The following is a 19,308-nucleotide window of genomic DNA, read 5'->3' as shown; positions in this document are numbered from 1 at the left end:
TTTGGCCGAGGGCGCCTGTGGATTTCTACCAAACCACGGGCTAAGCACGCCCATGCTGCTCTTTTCAACACACGCGCATCGATTTGGTCAAACCACTTGTTAAGCATGCACATGCATCTTTCGGTAGACGCGCACGTGGTTTTCTGCCAAACCGCAAGCTAAGCATGCACATGCTGCTTTTGGCAGAGCGAACACGTGGATTTCTGCCAAACGACGTGCCAAGCATGCCCATGCTGCTCTTTTCAGCACACGCGCATAGATTTGTGGTAAAGCACTTGCTAATCATGCACATGCATCTCTTCTTAGACGCGCACGTTGTTTTCTGCCAAACCACAAGCTAAGCATGGACATGTTGCCTATGGCAGAGCGCGCACGTGGATTTCTCCCAAACCACGTGCTAAGCAGGCCAATGCTGCTTTTTTCTGCACGCGCGCATGGATTTGTGCCAAACCTATTGTTAAGCATGCACATGCATCTTTCCGTAGACGCGCATGTTGTTTTCTGACACGCCACAAGTTATGCATCCAGATGCTGCTTTTGGCAGAGCGCGCATGTGGATTTCTACCAAACCACGTGCTAAGCACTCCCTTCCTGCTCTTTTCAACACAGCCGCATTGATTTGTCGTAAACAACTTGTTAAGCACGCACGTGCATCTTTTGGTAGACGCGGACGTTGTTTTCTGCCAAACTACAAGTTAAGCATGCACATCCTGCTTTTGACAGAGCTCGCACTTGGATTTCTACCAAACCACGTGCCAAGCACCCTCATGCTGTTCTTTTCAACACACGTGCATGGATTTTTGCCAAACCACATGTTAAGCGTGCACATGCTGCTTTTAGCAGAGCGCGCATGTGGATTTCTACTAAACCACGGGCTCAGCACGCCCATGCTGCTCTTTTCAGCACAGGCACATCGATTTGGCTAAACTACTTGTAAAGCATGCACATGCATCTTTCGGTAGACGTGCACGTTGTTTTCTGCCAAACCACAAATTATGCATGCACATGCTGCTTTTGGCAGAGAGCGCATGTGGATTTCTACGAATCCACGTGCTAAGCACGCCCATGCTGCTCGTTTCAGCACACGCGCATCGATTTGCGCCAAACCACTTGCTAAGCATGCACATGCATCTTTTAGTAGACGCACGTTGTTTTCTGCCAAACCACATGCTAAGCATGCACCTGCAGCTTTTGGAAGAGCGCGCATGTGTATTTCTGCGAAACGACGTGCCAAGCACGCCCATGCTGCTCGTTTCAGCACACGCGCATCGATTTGTGCTAAACCACTTGTTAAGCATGCACATGCATCTTTTGGTAGACGCGCACGTTGTTTTCTCCCAAACCACAAGCTAAGCATGCACATGCTGCTTTTGGCAGAGCGCGCACGTGGATTTCTGCCAAACGGCGTGCCAAGCACGCCCATGCTGCTATTTTCAGAACACGCGCATCGATTTGTGCGAAACCAATTGCTAAGCATGCACATGTATCTTTCGGTAGACGCGCACGTTGTTTTCTGACAAACCAAAAGCCAAGCATGCACATGTTGCTTTTGGCAGAACGCGCACGTTGATTTCTGCCAAACGACGTGCCAAACACGCCCATCCTGCTGTTTTCAGCACACGCGCATCGATTTGTGGTAAACCACTTGTTAAGCATGCACATGCATATTTTGGTAGACGCGGACGTTGTTTTCCGCCAAACCATAAGCTAAGCATGCACATTTAGCTTATGGCAGAGCGCGTACGTGGATTTCTACCAAACCGCGTGCTAACCAGGCCCATGCTGCTTTTTTCTGCACACGCGCATGGATTTGTGCCAAACCTATTGTTAAGCATGCACATGCATCTTTCCGTAGACGCGCACGTTGTTTTCTGACAAACCACAAGTTATGCATCAAGATTCTGCTTTTGGCAGAGCGCGCATGTGGATTTCTACCAAACCACGTGCCAGGCACCCTCATGCTGTTCTTTTCAACACACGTGCATGTATTTTTGCCAAACCACATGCTAAGCGTGCACATGCTGCTTTTAGCAGAGCGCGCATGTGGATTTCTACCCAACCACGGGTTCAGCACGCCCATGCTGCTCTTTTCAGCACACGAGCATCGATTTGTGCCAAACCACTTGCTAAGCATGCACATGCATGTTTTAGTAGACGCACGTTGTTTTCTGCCAAACCACATGCTAAGCATGCACATGCAGCTTTTGGAAGAGCGCGCACGTGTTTTTCTGCGAAACGACGTGCCAAGCACGCCCATGCTGCTCTTTTCAGCACACGCGCATCGATTTGTGCTAAACCACTTGTTAAGCATGCATATGCATCTTTTGGTAGACGCGCACGTTGTTTTCTGCCAAACCACAAGTTATTCATGCACATGCTGCTTTTGGCAGAGCGCACAGGTGGATTTCTACCAAACCACGGGCTAAGCACGCCCATGCTGCTCTTTTCAGCACACGCGCATCGATTTGGTCAAACCACTTGTTAAGCATGCACATGCATCTTTCGGTAGACGCGCACGTTGTTTTCTGCCAAACCACAAGCTAAGCATGCACATGCTGCTTTTGGCAGAGCGCGCACGCGGATTTCTGCCAAACGACGTGCCAAGCACGCCCATGCTGCTCTTTTAAGCACACGCGCATGGACTTGTGCCAAACCACTTGTTAAGCATGCATATGCATCTTTCCGTAGAAGCGCACGTTGTTTTCCGCAAAACCACAAGCTAAGCATGCACGTGATGCTTTTGGCAGAGCACGCATGTGCATTTCTACCAAACGACGTGCCAAGCACGCCCATGCTGCTCTTTTCAGCACACGCGCATCGAATTGTGCCAAACCGCTTGTTAATCATGCACATGCATCTTTCGGTACACGCGCACGTTGTTTTCTGCCAAACCACAAGTTAAGCATGCACATGGTGCTTTTGGCAGAGCGCGCACGTAGATTTCTACCAAACCACGTGACAAGCACGCCCATGCTGCTCTTTTCAGAACACGCGCATCGATTTGTCGAAAACAACTTGTTAACCATGCACATGCATCTTTTGGTAGAAGCGGACATTGTTTTCTGCAAAACCTCAAGTTAAGCATGCACATGCTCCTTCTGGCAGAGCGCGCACGTGGATTTCTGCCAAACGACGTGCCAAGCACGCCCATGCTGCCCTTTTCAACACACGCGCATCGATTTGTTGTAAACCACTTTTTAAGCATACACATGCATCTTTTGGAAGACGCGCATGTTGTTTTCTGCCAAACCACAAGTTACGCATGCACATGCTGCTTTTGTCAGAGCGCGCACGTGAATTTCTCCCAGCCCACATGCTAAGCACGCCCATGCTGCTCTTTTCAGCACACGCGCATCGATTTGTGCCAAACGACTTGTTAAGCTTGCACATGCATCTTTCGGTAGTCGCGCCCGTTGTTTTCTGACAAACCACAAGCCAAGCATGCACATGCTGCTTTTGGCAGAACGCGCACGTTGATTTCTGCCAAACGACGTGCCAAACACGCCCATCCTGCTGTTTTCAGCACACGCGCATCGATTTGTGGTAAACCACTTGTTAAGCATGCACATGCATCTTTTGGTAGACGCGGACGTTGTTTTCCGCCAAACCATAAGCTAAGCATGCACATTTAGCTTATGGCAAAGTGCGTACGTGGATTTCTACCAAACCGCGTGCTAAGCAGGCCCATGCTGCTTCTTTCAGCACACGCGCATGGATTTGTGCCAAACCTATTGTTAAGCATGCACATGCATCTTTCCGTAGACGCGCACTTTGTTTTCTGACAAACCACAATTTATGCATCCAGATGCTGCTTTTGGCAGAGCGCGCATGTAGATTTCTACCAAACCACGTGCTAAGCACGCCCTTGCTGCTCTTTTCAGCACAGGCGCATTGATTTGCCGTAAACAACTTGTAAAGCACGCACGTCTATCTTTTGGTAGACACGGACGTTGTTTTCTGCCAAACCACAAGTTAAGCATGCACATCCTGCTTTCGGCAGAGCTCGCACTTGGATTTCTACCAAACCACGTGCCAAGCACCCTCATGCTGTTCTTTTCAACACACGTGCATGGATTTTTGCCAAACCACGGGCTAAGCACGCCCATGCTGCTCTTTTCAGCACAGGCACATCGATTTGGCTAAACTACTTGAAAAGCATGCACATGCATCTTTCGGTAGACGCGCACGTTGTTTTCTGCCAAACCACAAGTTGTGCATGCCCAGGCTGCTTTTGGCAGAGGGCGCATGTGGATTTCTACCAAACCGCGTGCTAAGCAGGCCCATGCTGCTTTTTTCTGCACACGCGCATGGATTTGTGCCAAACCTAATTTTAAGCATGCACATGCATCTTTCCGTAGACGCGCACGTTGTTTTCTGCCAAATCACAAGTTATGCATCCACATGCTGCTTTTGGCAGAGCGCGCATGTTGATTTCTACGAAACCACGTGCTAACCACGCCCTTGCTGCTCTTTTCAGCACACGCGCATCGATTTGTCGTAAACAACTTGTTAAGCACGCACATGCATCTTTTGGTAGACGTGGACAGTTGTTTTCTGCCGTACCACAAGTTAAGCGTGCACATGCTGCTTTTGTCAGAGCGCGCACGTGGATTTCTACCAAACCAAGTGCTAAGCACGCCCTTGCTGCTCTTTTCAGCACATGCGCAACGGTTTGTCGTAAACAACCTGTTAAGCACGCACATGCATCTTTCGGTATACGCGCACGTTGTTTTCTGCCAAACCACAGGTTATGCATGCACATGCTGCTTTTGGCAGAGCGGGCACGTCGATTTCTACCAAACCACCTACTAAGCACGCCCTTGCTGCTGTTTTCAGCGCACGCGCCTGGATTTGTGCCAAACCACTTGTTAAGCATGCACATGCATGTTTCCGTGGAAGCGCACGTTGTTTTATGCCAAATCACAAGTTATGCATGCACCCGCTGCTTTTGGCAGAGGGCGCATGTGGATTTCTACAAACCACGTGCTAAGCACGCCCATGCTGCTCTTTTCAGCCCACGCGCATCAATTTGTGGTAAACCACTTGTTATGCATGCACATGCATCTTTGGTAGCCGCGCACGGTGTTTTCTGCCAAACCACAAGTTACGCATGCGCATGCTGCATTCGGCCGAGCGCGCATGTGGACTTCTCCCAGCCCACGTGCTAAGCACGCCCATGCTGTTATTTTCAGCACACGCGCATCGATTTGTGCCAAACCACTGGATAAGCAAGCACATGTATCTTTCGGTAGACGCGCACGTTGTTTTCTGACAAACAACAAGCCAAGCATGCACATGCTGCTTTTGGCATAGCGCGCACGTGGATTTCTGCGAAATGACCTGCCAAGCACGCCCATGATGCTCTTTTCAGCACACGCGCATCGATTTGTGGTAAACCACTTGTTAAGCATGCGCATACATCTTTTGGTAGACGCAGACGTTGTTTTCTGCCAAACCACAAGTTAAGCATGCACATGCTGCTTTTGTCAGAGCGCGCACGTGGATTTCTATCAAACCACGTGCTAAGCACGCCCATGCTGGTATTTTCAGCACACGCGCATCGATTTGTGGTAAACCACATGCTAAGCATGCATATGCATCTTTTGGTAGACGCGGGCGTTGTTTTCTGCCAAACCACAAATTAAGCATGCACATGCTGCTTTTGGCAGAACGCGCACGTGGATTTCTACCAAACCACGTGCTAAGCACGCCCATGCTGCTCTTTTCAGCACACGCGCATCGATTTGGCCAAACCACTTGTTAAACATGCACATGCATCTTTCGCTAGACGCGCACGTTGTTTTCTGCCAAACCACATGTTAAGCATGCACACGCAGCTTTTGGCAGAGCGTGCACGTGGATTTCTGCCAAATGACGTGCCAAGCACTCCCATGCTGCTCTTTTCAGCACACGCGCATCGATTTGTCGTAAACAACTTGTTAAGCATGCGCATGCATCTTTTGGTAGACGCAGACGTTGTTTTCTGCCAAACCACAAGTTAAGCATGCACATGCTGCTTTTGTCAGAGCGCGCACGTGGATTTTTTTGCCAAACTACGTGCCAAGCACGCCTATGCTGCTCTTTTCAGCACACGTGCATCGATTTGTGGTAAACCACTTGTTAAGCATGCACATGCATCCTTTGGTAGACGCGGACGTTGTTTTCTGCCAAACCACAAGTTAAGCATGCACATGCTGCTTTTGGCAGAGCGCGCACGTGCATTTCTATCAAACCACGTGCTAAGCACGCCCATGCTGCTATTTGCAGCACACGCGCATCAATTTGTGCCAAACCACTTGTTAAGCAAGCACATGCATCTTTTCGTAGACGCGCACGTTGTTATCTGCCAAACTAAAAGCTTAGCATTCACATGTTGCTTATGGCAGAGCGCGTACCTGGATTTCTAGCAAACCACGTGCTAAGCAGGCCCATGCTGCTTTTTTCAGCACACGCGCATGGATTTGTGCCAAACCTATTGTTAAGCATGCACATGCATCTTTCCGTAGACGCGCACGTTGTTTTCTGCCAAACCACAAGTTATGCATCCACATGCTGCTTTTGGCAGAGCGCGCATAATGATTTCTACCAAACCACGTGCTAAGCACGCCCATGCTGCTCTTTTCAGCACAGGCGCATCGATTTGGCCAAACCACTTGTTAAGCATGCACATGCATCTTTTGGTAGACACGGACGTTGTTTTCCGCCAAGCAACAAGTTACGCATGCACATGCTGCTTTCGGCAGAGCGTGCATGAGGATTTCTACCAAACCACGCGCTAAGCACGCCCGTGCTGCTCTTTTCAGCACACGCGCTTCGATTTGTGCCATACCACTTGTTAAGCATACACATGCATTTTTCGGCAGACGCGCACGTTGTTTTCTGCCAAACCGCAAGTTATGCATGCACATGCTGCTTTTGGGAGAGCGCGCATGTGGATTTCTACCAAACCATTTCCTAGGATCGCCCTTGCTTTTCAGCACACGCGCATCGATTTGTGCCAAACCACTTGCTAAGCATGCACATACATCTTTTGGTAGACGCGCACGTTGTTTTCTGCCAAACCACAAGCTAAACATGCACATGCTGCTTTTGGCAGAGCGCGCACGTGGATTTCTGCTAAACGACGTGCCAAGCACGCCCATGCTGCTCTTTTCAACACACGCGCATCGATTCGTGGTAAACCACTTGTTAAGCATGCACATGCATCTTTCGGTGGACGTGCTCATTGTTTTCTGCCAAACCACGAGCTAAACATTCACATGCTGCTTTTGGCAGAGCGCGCACGTGGATTTCTGCCAAACGACGTGCCAAGCACGCCCATGCTGCTCTTTTCAGCACACGCGCATCGATTTGTGGTTAACCACATGCTAAGCATGCATATGCATCTTTTGGTAGACGCGGGCGTTGTTTTCTGCCAAACCACAAATTAAGCATACACATGCTGCTTTTGGCAGAGCGCGCACGTGGATTTCTACCAAACCACGTGCTAAGCACGCCCATGCTGCTCTTTTCAGCACACGCGCATCGATTTGGCCAAACCACTTGTTAAACATGCACATGCATCTTTCGGTAGACGCGCACGTTGTTTTCTGCCAAACCACATGTTAAGCATGCACACGCAGCTTGTGGCAGAGCGTGCACGTGGATTTCTGCCAAATGACGTGCCAAGCACTCCCATGCTGCTCTTTTCAGCACACGCGCATCGATTTGTCGTAAACAACTTGTTAAGCATGCGCATGCATCTTTTCGTAGACGCAGACGTTGTTTTCTGCCAAACCACAAGTTATGCATGCACATGCTGCTTTTGGCGGAGCGCGCATGTGTATTTCTACCAAACCATGTGCTAAGCACGCCCATGCTTCTCTTTTCAGCACACGCGCATCGATTTGTGCCAAACCACTTGTTAAGCATGCACATGCATCTTTCGGTAGACGCGCACGTTGTTTTCTGCAAAACCACAAGCTAAGCATGCACATGCTGCTTTTGGCAAAGCGCGCACGTCGATTTCTACCAAACCACGTGCCAAGCACCCTCATGCTGCTCTTTTCAACACACGCGCATGGATTTGTGCCAAACCACTTGTTAAGCATGCATATGCATCTTTCCGTAGAAGCGCACGTTGTTTTCTGCCAAACCACAAGTTATGCATGTACATGCTGCTTTCGGCAGAGCGCGCTAGTGGATGTCTACCAAACCACGTGCTATTAACGCCCTTGCTGCTCTTTTCAGCACACGGGCATCGATTTGTGCGAAAACACTTGCTAAGCATGCATATGAATCTTTTGGTAGACGCGCACGTTGTTTTCTGCCAAACCACATGTTAAGCATGCACATGCAGCTTTTGGCAGAGCGCGCACGTGGATTTCTGCCAAATGACGTGCCAAGCACGCCCATGCTGTTATTTTCAGCACACGCGCATGGATTTGTGCCAAACCTATTGTTAAGCATGCACATGCATCTTTCCGTAGACGCGCATGTTGTTTTCTGACAAACCACAAGTTATGCATCCAGATGCTGCTTTTGGCAGAGCGCGCATGTGGATTTCTACCAAACCACGTGCTAAGCACGCCCTTGCTGCTCTTTTCAGCACAGGCGCATTGATTTGTGGTAAACCACTTGTTAAGCATGCACATGCATCTTTCTGTAGACGCGCAAATTGTTTTCTCCCAAACCACAAGCTAAGCATGCACATGCTGCTTTTGGCAGAGCGCGCACGTGGAATTCTGCCAAACCACGTGCCAAGAACGCCCATGCTGCCCTTTTAAGCACACGCGCATCGATTTGTGGTAAACCGCTTGTTAAGCATGCACTTGCATCTTTTGGTAGACGCGGACGTTGTTTTCTGCCAAACCACAAGCTAAGCATGCACACGTTGCTTATGGCAGAGAGCGTACGTGTATTTCCACCAAACCACGGACTAAGCACGCCCATGCTGCTCTTATCAGCACACGCGCATCGATTTGGTCAAAGCACTTGTTAAGTATGCACATGCATCTTTCGGTAGACGTACACGTGGTTTTCTGCCAAACCACAAGATATGCACGCACATGCTGCTTTTAGGTGAGCGCGCAAGTGGATTTCTCCCAATACACGTGCTAAAGACGCCCATCATGCTCTCTTCAGCACACGCGCATTGATTTGTGGTAAACCACTTGTTAAGCATGCACATGCATCTTTCTGTAGACGCGCACATTGTTTTCTCCCAAACCACAAGCTAAGCATGCACATGCTGCTTTTGGCAGAGCGCGCACGTGAAATTCTGCCAAACCACGTGCCAAGCACGCCCATGCTGCTCTTTTCAGCACACGCGCATCGATTTGTGGTAAACCGCTTGTTAAGCATGCACTTGCATCTTTCGGTAGTCACGCCCGTTGTTTTCTGCCAAACCACAAGCTATGCATGCACATGCTGCTTTTGTCAGAGCGCGCATATGTATTTCTACCAAACAACATGCTAAGCACGCCCATGCTGCTATTTTCAGCACACGCGCATCGATTTGTGCGAAACCAATTGTTAAGCATGCACATGTATCTTTCAGTAGACGCGCACGTTGTTTTCTGACAAACCACAAGCCAAGAATGCACATGCTGCTTTTGGCAGAACGCGCACCTGGATTTCTGCCAAACACGTGCTAAGCACGCCCATGCTGCTCTTTTCTGCACATGCGCATCGACTGTGCCACACCACTTGTTAAGCATGCACATGCATCTTTCGGTAGACGCGCACGTTGTTTTCTGCCAAACCACAAGCTAAGCATGCACACGTTGCTTATGGCAGAGAGCGTACGTGGATTTCTACCAAACCAAGTGCTAAGCAGGCCCTTGCACTATTTTCAGCACACGCGCATGGATTTGTGCCAAACCTATTGTTAAGCATGCACATGCATCTTTCCGTAGACGGGCACGTTGTTTTCTGCCAAACCACAAGGTATGCATCCACATGCTGCTTTTGGCAGAGCGCATATCTGGATTTCTACCAAACCACGTGCTAAGCACGCCCTAGCTGCTCTTTTCCGCACACACGCATCAATTTGTCGTAAACAACTTGTTAAGCACGCACATGCGTCTTTTGGTAGACGCGGACGTTGTTTTCTGCCATACCACAAGTTAAGCATGCACATGCTGCTTTTGGCAGAGCGCGCACGTGTATTTCGGCCAAACAACGTGGCAAGCACGCCCAAGCTGCTCTTTTCAGCACACGCGCATCGATTTTCGGTAATCCACTTAGTAAGCATGCACATGCTTTTTTGGTAGACGCGCACGTTCTATTCTGCCAAACCACAAGTTAAGCATGCACATCCTACTTTTGGCAGAGCTCGCACTTGTATTTCTGCCAAACCACGTGCCAAGCACCATCATGCTGCTCTTTTCAACAGACGTGCATGGATTTGTGCCAAACCACTTGTTAAGGATGCACATGCATCTTTCAGTAGACGCGCACGTTGTTTTCTGCCAAACCATAAGTTATGCATGCACATGCTGCTTTTCGCAGAGCGCGCATGTGGATTTCTAGCAAACCACGTGCTAGGAACGCCCTCTCTGCTCTTTTCTGCACGCGCGCATCGATTTGTCGTAAACAACTTGTTAATCATGCACATGCATCTTTTGGTAGACGCGGACGTTGTTTTCTGCCAAACCACAAGTTATGCATGCACATGCTGCTTTCGGCAGAGCGGGCATGTGGATTTCTACCAAACCACGTGCTAGGAACGCCCTTGGTGCTCTTTTCAGCGCACGCGCATCGATTTCTGGTAAAACTCTTGTTAAGCATGCAGACGCATCTTTTCGTAGAAACGTACGTTCTTTTCTGCCAAAGCACATGCTAAGCGTGCACATGCCGCTTTTAGCAGAGCGCGGATGTGGATTTCTACCAAACCACGTGCTAAGCACGACCATGCTTCTCTTTTCAGCACACGCGCTTCGATTTGTGGTAAACCACTTGTTAAGCATGCGCATGCATATTTTAGTAGACGCGGACGTTGTTTTCTGCCAGACCACAAGTTAATCATGCACATGCTGCTTTTGGCAGAGCGGGCACGTCGATTTCTACGAAACGACCTACTAAGCACGCCCATGCTGCTCTTTTCAGCACACGCGCATGGATTTGTGCCAAACCTATTGTTGAGCATGCACATGCATCTTTCCGTAGACGCGCACGTTGTTTTCTGCCAAACCACAAGTTATGCATCCAGATGCTGCATCCAGATGCTGGATTTCTACCAAACCATGTGATAAGCACGCCCTTGCTGCTCTTTTCAGCGCAGGCGCATTGATTTGTCGTAAACAACTTGTTAAGCACGCACATGCATCTTTTGGTAGACGCGGACATTGTTTTCTGCGATACCACATGCTAAGCGTGCACATGCTGCTTTTAGCAGAGCGGGCATGTGGATTTCTACCAAACCACGGGCTAAGCACGCCCTTGCTGCTCTTTTCAGCACACGCGCATGGATTTTTGCCAAACCACTTGTTAAGGATGCACATGCATCTTTCAGTAGACGCGCACGTTGTTTTCTGCCAAACCATAAGTTATGCATGCACATGCTGCTTTTCGCAGAGCGCGCACGTGGATTTCTAGCAAACCACGCGCTAGGAACGCCCTCTCTGCTCTTTTCAGCACACGCACATGGATTTGTGCCAAACCACTTGTTAAGGATGCACATGCATCTTTCAGTAGAAGCGCACGTTGTTTTCAGCCAGACCACAAGTTAAGCATGCACATGCTGCTTTGGCAGAGCGGCCACGTCGATTTCTACCAAACCACCTACTAAGCACGCCCTTGCTGCTGTTTTCAGCACACGCGCATGGATTTGTGCCAAACCACTTGTTAAGCATGCACATGCATGTTTCCGTGGAAGCGCACGTTGTTTTATGCCAAACCACAAGTTATGCATGCACCTGCTGCTTTTGGCAGAGGGTGCATGTGGATTTCTACCAAACCACGTGCCCGTGCTGCTCTTTTCAGCACACGCGCATCAATTTGTGGCAAACCGCTTGTTAAGCATGCACATGCATCTTTGGTAGACGCGCACGGTGTTTTCTGCCAAGCCACAAGTTACGCATGCACATGCTGCTTTTAGGTGAGCGCGCATGTGGATTTCTACCAATACACCTGCTAAGCACGCCCTTTATGCTCTCTTCAGCACACGCGCATCGATTTGTGGTAAACCACTTGTTAAGCATGCACATGCATTTTTCGGTAGACGCGCACGTTGTTTTCTGCAAAACTACATGTTATGCATGCACATGCTGCTTTTGGGAGAGCGCGCATGTGGATTTCTACCAAACCATTTGCTAGGATCGCCCTAGCTGTCGTTTTCAACACACGCGCATTGATTTGTGCCAAACCACTCTCTAAGCATGCACATACATCTTTTGGTAGACACGCACGTTGTTTTCAGCCAAACTCCAAGCTAAACATGCACATGCTGCTTTTGGCAGCGCGCGCACGTGGATTTCTGCCAAACGACGTGCCAAGCACACCCATGCTGCTCTTTTCAACGCACGTGCATCGATTTGTGGTAAACCACTTGTTAAGCATGCAAATGCATCTTTCGGTGGACATGCTCATTGTTTTCTGCCAAACCACAAGCTAAACATGCACATGCTGCTTTTTGCAGAGCGCGCACGTGGATTTCTGCCAAACGACGTGCCAAGCACGCCCATGCTGCTCTTTTCAGCACACGCACATCGATTTGTGGTAAACCACTTCTTAAGCATGCATATGCATCTTTTGGTAGACGCGGGCGTTGTTTTCTGCCAAACCACAAATTAAGCATGCACATGCTGCTTTTGGCAGAGCGCACACGTGGATTTCTACCAAACCACGTGCTAAGCACGCCCATGCTGCTCTTTTCAGCACAGCTGCATCGATTTGTGGTAAACCACTTGTTAAGCATGCACATGCATCTTTTGGTAGAAGCGGATGTTGTTTTCTGCCAGACCACAAGTTAAGCATGCAGATGCTGCTTTTGGCAGAGCGGGCACGTCGATTTCTACCAAACCACCTACTAAGCGCGACCTTGCTGCTGTTTTCAGCACACGCGCATGGATTTGTGCCAAACCTATCGTTAAGCATGCACAGAGATCTTTCCGTAGACGCGCACGCTGTTTTCTGCCAAACCACAAGTTATGCATCCACATGCTGCTTTGCGCAGAGCGCCCAATTAGTTTTATACCAAACACCGTCCTACGCACGCCCATGCTGCTCTCTTCAGCACACGCGCATCCATTTGTGCCAAACCACTTGTTGAGCATGCACATGCATCTTTCGGCAGGCCGTCACGTTGTTTTCTGGCAAACCACAAGTTATGATGCACATGCTGCTTTTGGCGGAGCGCGCACGTGGATTTCTGCCAAACCCCGTGCTAAGCACGCCCATGCTGCTCTTTTCAGTACAGGTGCATCGATTTGGCCAAACCACTTGTTAAACATGCACGTTCATCTTTCGGTAGACGCGCACGTTGTTTTCTGCAAAACCAAGTTTTATGCATGCACATGCTGCTTTTGGTAGAGCACGCGTGTGGATTTCTACCAAACCACTCACTAAGCACGCCCATGCTGCTATTTTCAGCGCACGCGCATCGATTTGTGCCAAACCACTTGTTAAGCATGCACATGCATCTTTTGGTAGAAGCGGATGTTGTTTTCGGCCAGACCACAAGTTAAGCATGCAGATGCTGCTTTTGGCAGAGCGGGCACGTCGATTTCTGCCAAACCACCTACTGAGCACGCCCATGCTTTTCTTTTCAGCACACGCGCATCGATTTGTGGTAAACCACTTGCTAAGCATCCACATGCATCTTTCGGTAGACGCGCACGTTGTTTTCTATCAAACTACAAGCTAAGCATACACATATTGCGTATGGCAGAGCGCGTACGTGGATTTCTACCAAACCATGTGCTAAGCCGGCCTATGTTGCTTTTTTCAGCACACGCGGATGGATTTGTGCCAAACCTATCGTTAAGCATGTACAGACATCTTTCCGTAGACGCGCACGCTGTTTTGTGCCAAACCACAAGTTATGCATCCACATGCTGCTTTTGGCAGAGCGCGCATGTGGATTACTACCAAACGACGTGCTAAGCACGCCCTTGCTGCTCCTTTCAGCACTCGCGCATCGATTTGTCGCAAATAACTTGTTATGTATTCACATGCATCTTTCCGTAGAAGCGCACGTCCTTTCTGCCAAACCACATGCTAAGCATGCACATGCTGCTTATGGCAGAACGCGCGTGTGCATTTCTACCAAACCACGTGCTAAGCACGCCCATGCTGCTCTTTTCAGCACACGCGCATCGATTTGTGCCAAACCACTTGCTGAGCATGCACATGCATCTTTTGGTAGACGCGCACGTTGTTTTCTGCCAAACCACATGCTAAGCATGCACATGCAGATGTTGGAAGAGCGCGCACGTGTTTTTCTGCCAAACGACGTGCCAAGCACGCCCATGCTGCTCTTTTCAGCACACGCGCATCGATTTGTGCTAAACCACTTGTTAAGTATGCACATGCATCTTTCGGTAGACGCGCACGTTGTTTTCTGCCTAACCACAAGTTAAGCATGCACATGCTGCTTTTGGCAGAGCGCGCATGTGGATTTCTACCAAAGAACGTGCTAGGAACGCCCTTGCTGCTCTTTTCAGCACACGCGCATCGATTTGTGCCAAACCACTTGTTAAGCATGCACAGACATCTTTCCGTAGATGAGCACGTAGTTTTCTGCCAAACCACAAGTTATGCATGCACATGCTGCTTATGGCAGAGCGCGCATGTGCATTTCTACCAAACCACGTGCTAAGCACGCCCATGCTGCTCTTTTCAGCAGACGCGCATCGATTTGTGCCAAACCACTTGCTAAGCATGCACGTGCATCTTTCGGTAGACGCGCACGTTGTTTTCTGCCAAACCACAAGTTGTGCAAGGACATGCTGCTTTTGGTAGAGCGCGCATGTGGATTTCTACCAATACACGTCCTAAGCACGCCCATTATGCTCTCTTCAGCACACGCGCATCGATTTGTGGTAAACCACTTGTTAAGCATGCACATGCATCTTTCGGTAGACGCGCTCGTTGTTTTCTGCCAAACCACAAGCTAAGCATGCACATGCTGCTTTTGGCAGAGCGCGCATGTGGATTTCTGCCCAACGAAATGCCAAGCACGCCCATGCTGCTCTTTTCAGCACACGCGCATCGATTTGTGGTAAACCACTTGTTAAGCATGCACCTGCATCTTTTGGTAGACGCGGACGTTGTTTTCTGCCAAACCACAAATTAAGCATGCACAGGCTGCTTTTCGCAGAGCGCGCATGTGTGTTTCTACCAAACCACGTGCTAAACACGCCCATGCTGCTCTTTTCAGCACTCGCGCATCGATTTGGGGTAAACCACTTGTTAAGCATGCACATGCATCTTTCGGTAGACGTGCACGTTGTTTTCTGCCCAACCACAAGCTAAGAATGCACATGCTGCTTTTGGGAGAGCGCGCACGTGAATTTCATCCAAACGACCTGCCAAGCACGCCCATGCTGCTCTTTTCAGCACACATGTATCGATTTGTTGTACAGCACTTGTTAGGCATGCACATGCATCTTTTGGAAGACGCGCACGTTGTTTTCTGCCAAACCACAAGTTATGCATGCACATGCTGCTTTTGGCAGAGTGCGCATGTGTGTTTCTACCAAACCACGTGCTAAACACGCCCATGCTGCTCTTTTCAGCACTCGCGCATCGATTTGTGGTAAACCCTTGTTAAGCATGCATATGCATCTTTTGGTAGACGCAGGCGTTCTTTTCTGCCAAACCACAAATTAAGCATGCACATGCAGCTTTTGGCAGAGCGCGCACGTGGATCTCTGCCAATTGACGTGCCAAGCACGCCCATTCTGCTCTTTTCAACAAAGGCGCATCGATTTGGCCAAGCCACTTGTTAAGCATGCACATGCATCTTTTGGTGGACGTGCACGTTGTTTTCTGACAAATCACAAGGTATGCATGCACATGCTGCTTTTGGCAGAGCGCGCGTGTCGATTTCTACCAAACCACGTGCTAAGCACGCCCATGCTGTTATTTTCAGCACACGCGCATCGATTTGTGCCAAACCACTTGTCAAGCAAGCACATGCATCTTTCGGTAGACGCGCACGTTGTTTTCTGAAAAACAAGAAGCCAAGCATGCACATGCTGCTTTTGGCATACCGCGCACGTGGATTTCTGCGAAACGACCTGCCAAGCACGCCTATGCTGCTCTTTTCAGCACACGCGCATCGATTTGTGGTAAACCACTTGTTAAGCATGCTCATGCATCTTTTGGTAGAAGGGAACGTTGTTTTCTGCCAGACCACAAGTTAAGCATGCACATACTGCTTTGGCAGAGCGGGCACGTCGATTTCTACCAAACCACCTACTAAGCACGCCGTTGCTGCTGTTTTCAGCACACGCGCATGGATTTGTGCCAAACCACTTGTTAAGCATGCACATGCATGTTTCCGTGGAAGCGCACGTTGTTTTACGCCAAACCACAAGTTATGCATGCACCTGCTGCTTTTGGCAGAGGGTGCATGTGGATTTCTACCAAACCACGTGCTAAGCACGCCCATGCTGCTCTTTTCAGCACACGCGCATCAATTTGTGGCAAACCGCTTCTTAAGCATGCACATGCATCTTTGGTAGACGCGTCGGGTGTTTTCTGCCAAGCCACAAGTTACGCATGCCCATGCTGCTTTCGGCAGAGCGCCCATGAGGATTTCTACCAAACCACGCGCTAAGCACGCCCGTGCTGCTCTTTTCAGCACACGCGCATCAATTTGTGCCACACCACTTGTTAAGCATGCACATGCATCTTTCGGTAGACGCGCACGTGGTTTTCTGCCAAACCACAAGATATGCATGCACATGCTGCTTTTAGGTGAGCGCGCATGTGGATTTCTACCAATACACCTGCTAAGCACGCCCATTATGCTCTCTTCAGCACACGCGCATAGATTTGTGGTAAACCACTTGTTAAGCATGCACATGCATTTTTCAGTAGACGCGCACGTTGTTTTCTGCCAAACCACAAGTTATGCATGCACATGCTGCGTTTGGGAGAGCGCGCATGTGGATTTCTACCAAACTATTTGCTAGGATCGCCCTTTCTGTCATTTTCAACACACGCGCATCGATTTGTGCCAAACCACTTGCTAAGCATGCATATGCATCTTTTGGTAGACGTGGGCGTTGTTTTCTGCCAAACCACAAATTAAGCATGCAGATGCTGCTTTTGGCAGAGTGCGCACGTGGATTTCTACCAAACCACGTGCTAAGCACGCCCATGCTGCTCTTTTCAGATCAGCTGCATCGATTTGGCCAAACCACTTGTTAAACATGCACATGCATCTTTCGGTAGACGCGCACGTTGTTTTCTGCCAAACCACAAGTTATGCATGCACATGCTGCTTTTGGCAGAACACGCGTGTGGATTTCTACCAAACCACGTGCTAAGCACGCCCATGCTGCTATTTTCAGCGCAAGAGCATCGATTTGTGCCAAACCACTTGTTAAGCAAGCACATGCATCTTTCGGTAGACCCGCACGTTGTTTTCTGACAAACGACGTGCCAAGCACGCCCATGCTGCTCTTTTCAGCACACGCGCATCGATTTGTGGTAAACCACATGTTAAGCATGCACATGCATCTTTTGGTAGAAGCGGATGTTGTTTTCTGCCAGACCACAAGTTAAGCATGCAGATGCTGCTTTTGGCAGAGCGGGCAAGTCGATTTCTACCAAACCACCTACTAAGCGCGCCCATGCCGCTCTTTTCAGCACACGCGCATCGATTTGTGCCAAACCACTTGTTAAGCATCCACGTGCATCTTTCGGTAGACGCGCACGTTGTTTTCTGCCAAACCACAAGCTAAGCATACACATATTGCATATGGCAGAGCGCGTACGTGAATTTCTACCAAACCATGTGCTAAGCAGGCCCATGCTGCTTTTTTCAGCACACGCGCATGGATTTGTGCCAAACCTATCGTTAAGCATGCACAGACATCTTTCCGTAGACGCGCACGCTGTTTTGTGCCAAACCACAAGTTATGCATCCACATGCTGCTTTTGGCAGAGCGCGCATGTGGATTTCTACGAAACCACGTGCTAAGCACGCCCTTGCTGCTCCTTTCAGCACACGCGCATCGATTTGTCGCAAATAACTTGTTAAGTATTCACATGCATCTTTCCGTAGAAGCGCACGTCCTTTCTGCCAAACCCCATGCTAAGCGTGCACACGCTGCGTTTAGCGGAGCGCACATGTGGAATTCTATCAAACCACGTGTTAAAGCATGCCCTTGCTGCTCTTTTCAGCACACGCGCATGGCTTTGTGCCAAACCACTTGTTAAGCATGCACATGCATCTTTCCGTAGAAGCGCACGTTGTTTTCCGCCAAACCAGAAGCTAAGCATGCACATGCTGCTTTTGGCAGAAAGCGCATGTGCATTTCTACCAAACCACGTGCTAAGCACGCCCATGCTGCTCTTTTCAGCACACGCGCATCGATTTGTGCCAAACCACTTGCTGAGCATGCACATGCATCTTTTGGTAGACGCGCACGTTGTTTTCTGCCAAACCACATGCTAAGCATGCACATGCAGATTTTGGAAGAGCGCGCACGTGTTTTTCTGCCAAACGACGTGCCAAGCACGCCCATGCTGCTCTTTTCAGCACACGCGCATCGATTTGTGCTAAACCACTTGTTATGTATGCACATGCATCTTTCGGTAGACGCGCACGTTGTTTTCTGCCTAACCACAAGTTAAGCATGCACATGCTGCTTTTGGCAGAGCGCGCATGTGGATTTCTACCAAACAACGTGCTAGGAACGCCCTTGCTGCTCTTTTCAGCACACGCGCATCGATTTGTGCCAAGCCACTTGTTAAGCATGCGCATGCATCTTTTGGTAGACGCGGACGTTGTTTTCTGCCAAACCACAAGTGAAGCATGCACATGCTGCTTTTGTCAGAGCGCGCACGTGGATTTTTTGCCAAACGACGTGCCAAGCACGCCTATGCTGCTCTTTTCAGCACACGAGCATCGATTTGTGGTAAACCACTTGTTAAGCATGCACATGTATCCTTTGGTAGACGCGGACGTTGTTTTCTGCCAAACCACAAGTTAAACATGCACATGCTGCTCTAGGCAGAGCGCGCACGTAGATTTCTATCAAACCACGTGCAAAGTACGCCCTTGCTGCTCTTTTCAGCACAGGCGCATGGATTTATGCCAAACCACTTGTTAAGCATGCATATGCATCTTTCCGTAGAAGCGCACGTTGT

The sequence above is a fragment of the Dermacentor variabilis genome, chromosome 3 (genome assembly GCF_050947875.1).
Source record: "Dermacentor variabilis isolate Ectoservices chromosome 3, ASM5094787v1, whole genome shotgun sequence".
NCBI lineage: Eukaryota > Metazoa > Arthropoda > Arachnida > Ixodida > Ixodidae > Dermacentor > Dermacentor variabilis.
This window is presented reverse-complemented; position numbering follows the sequence as displayed.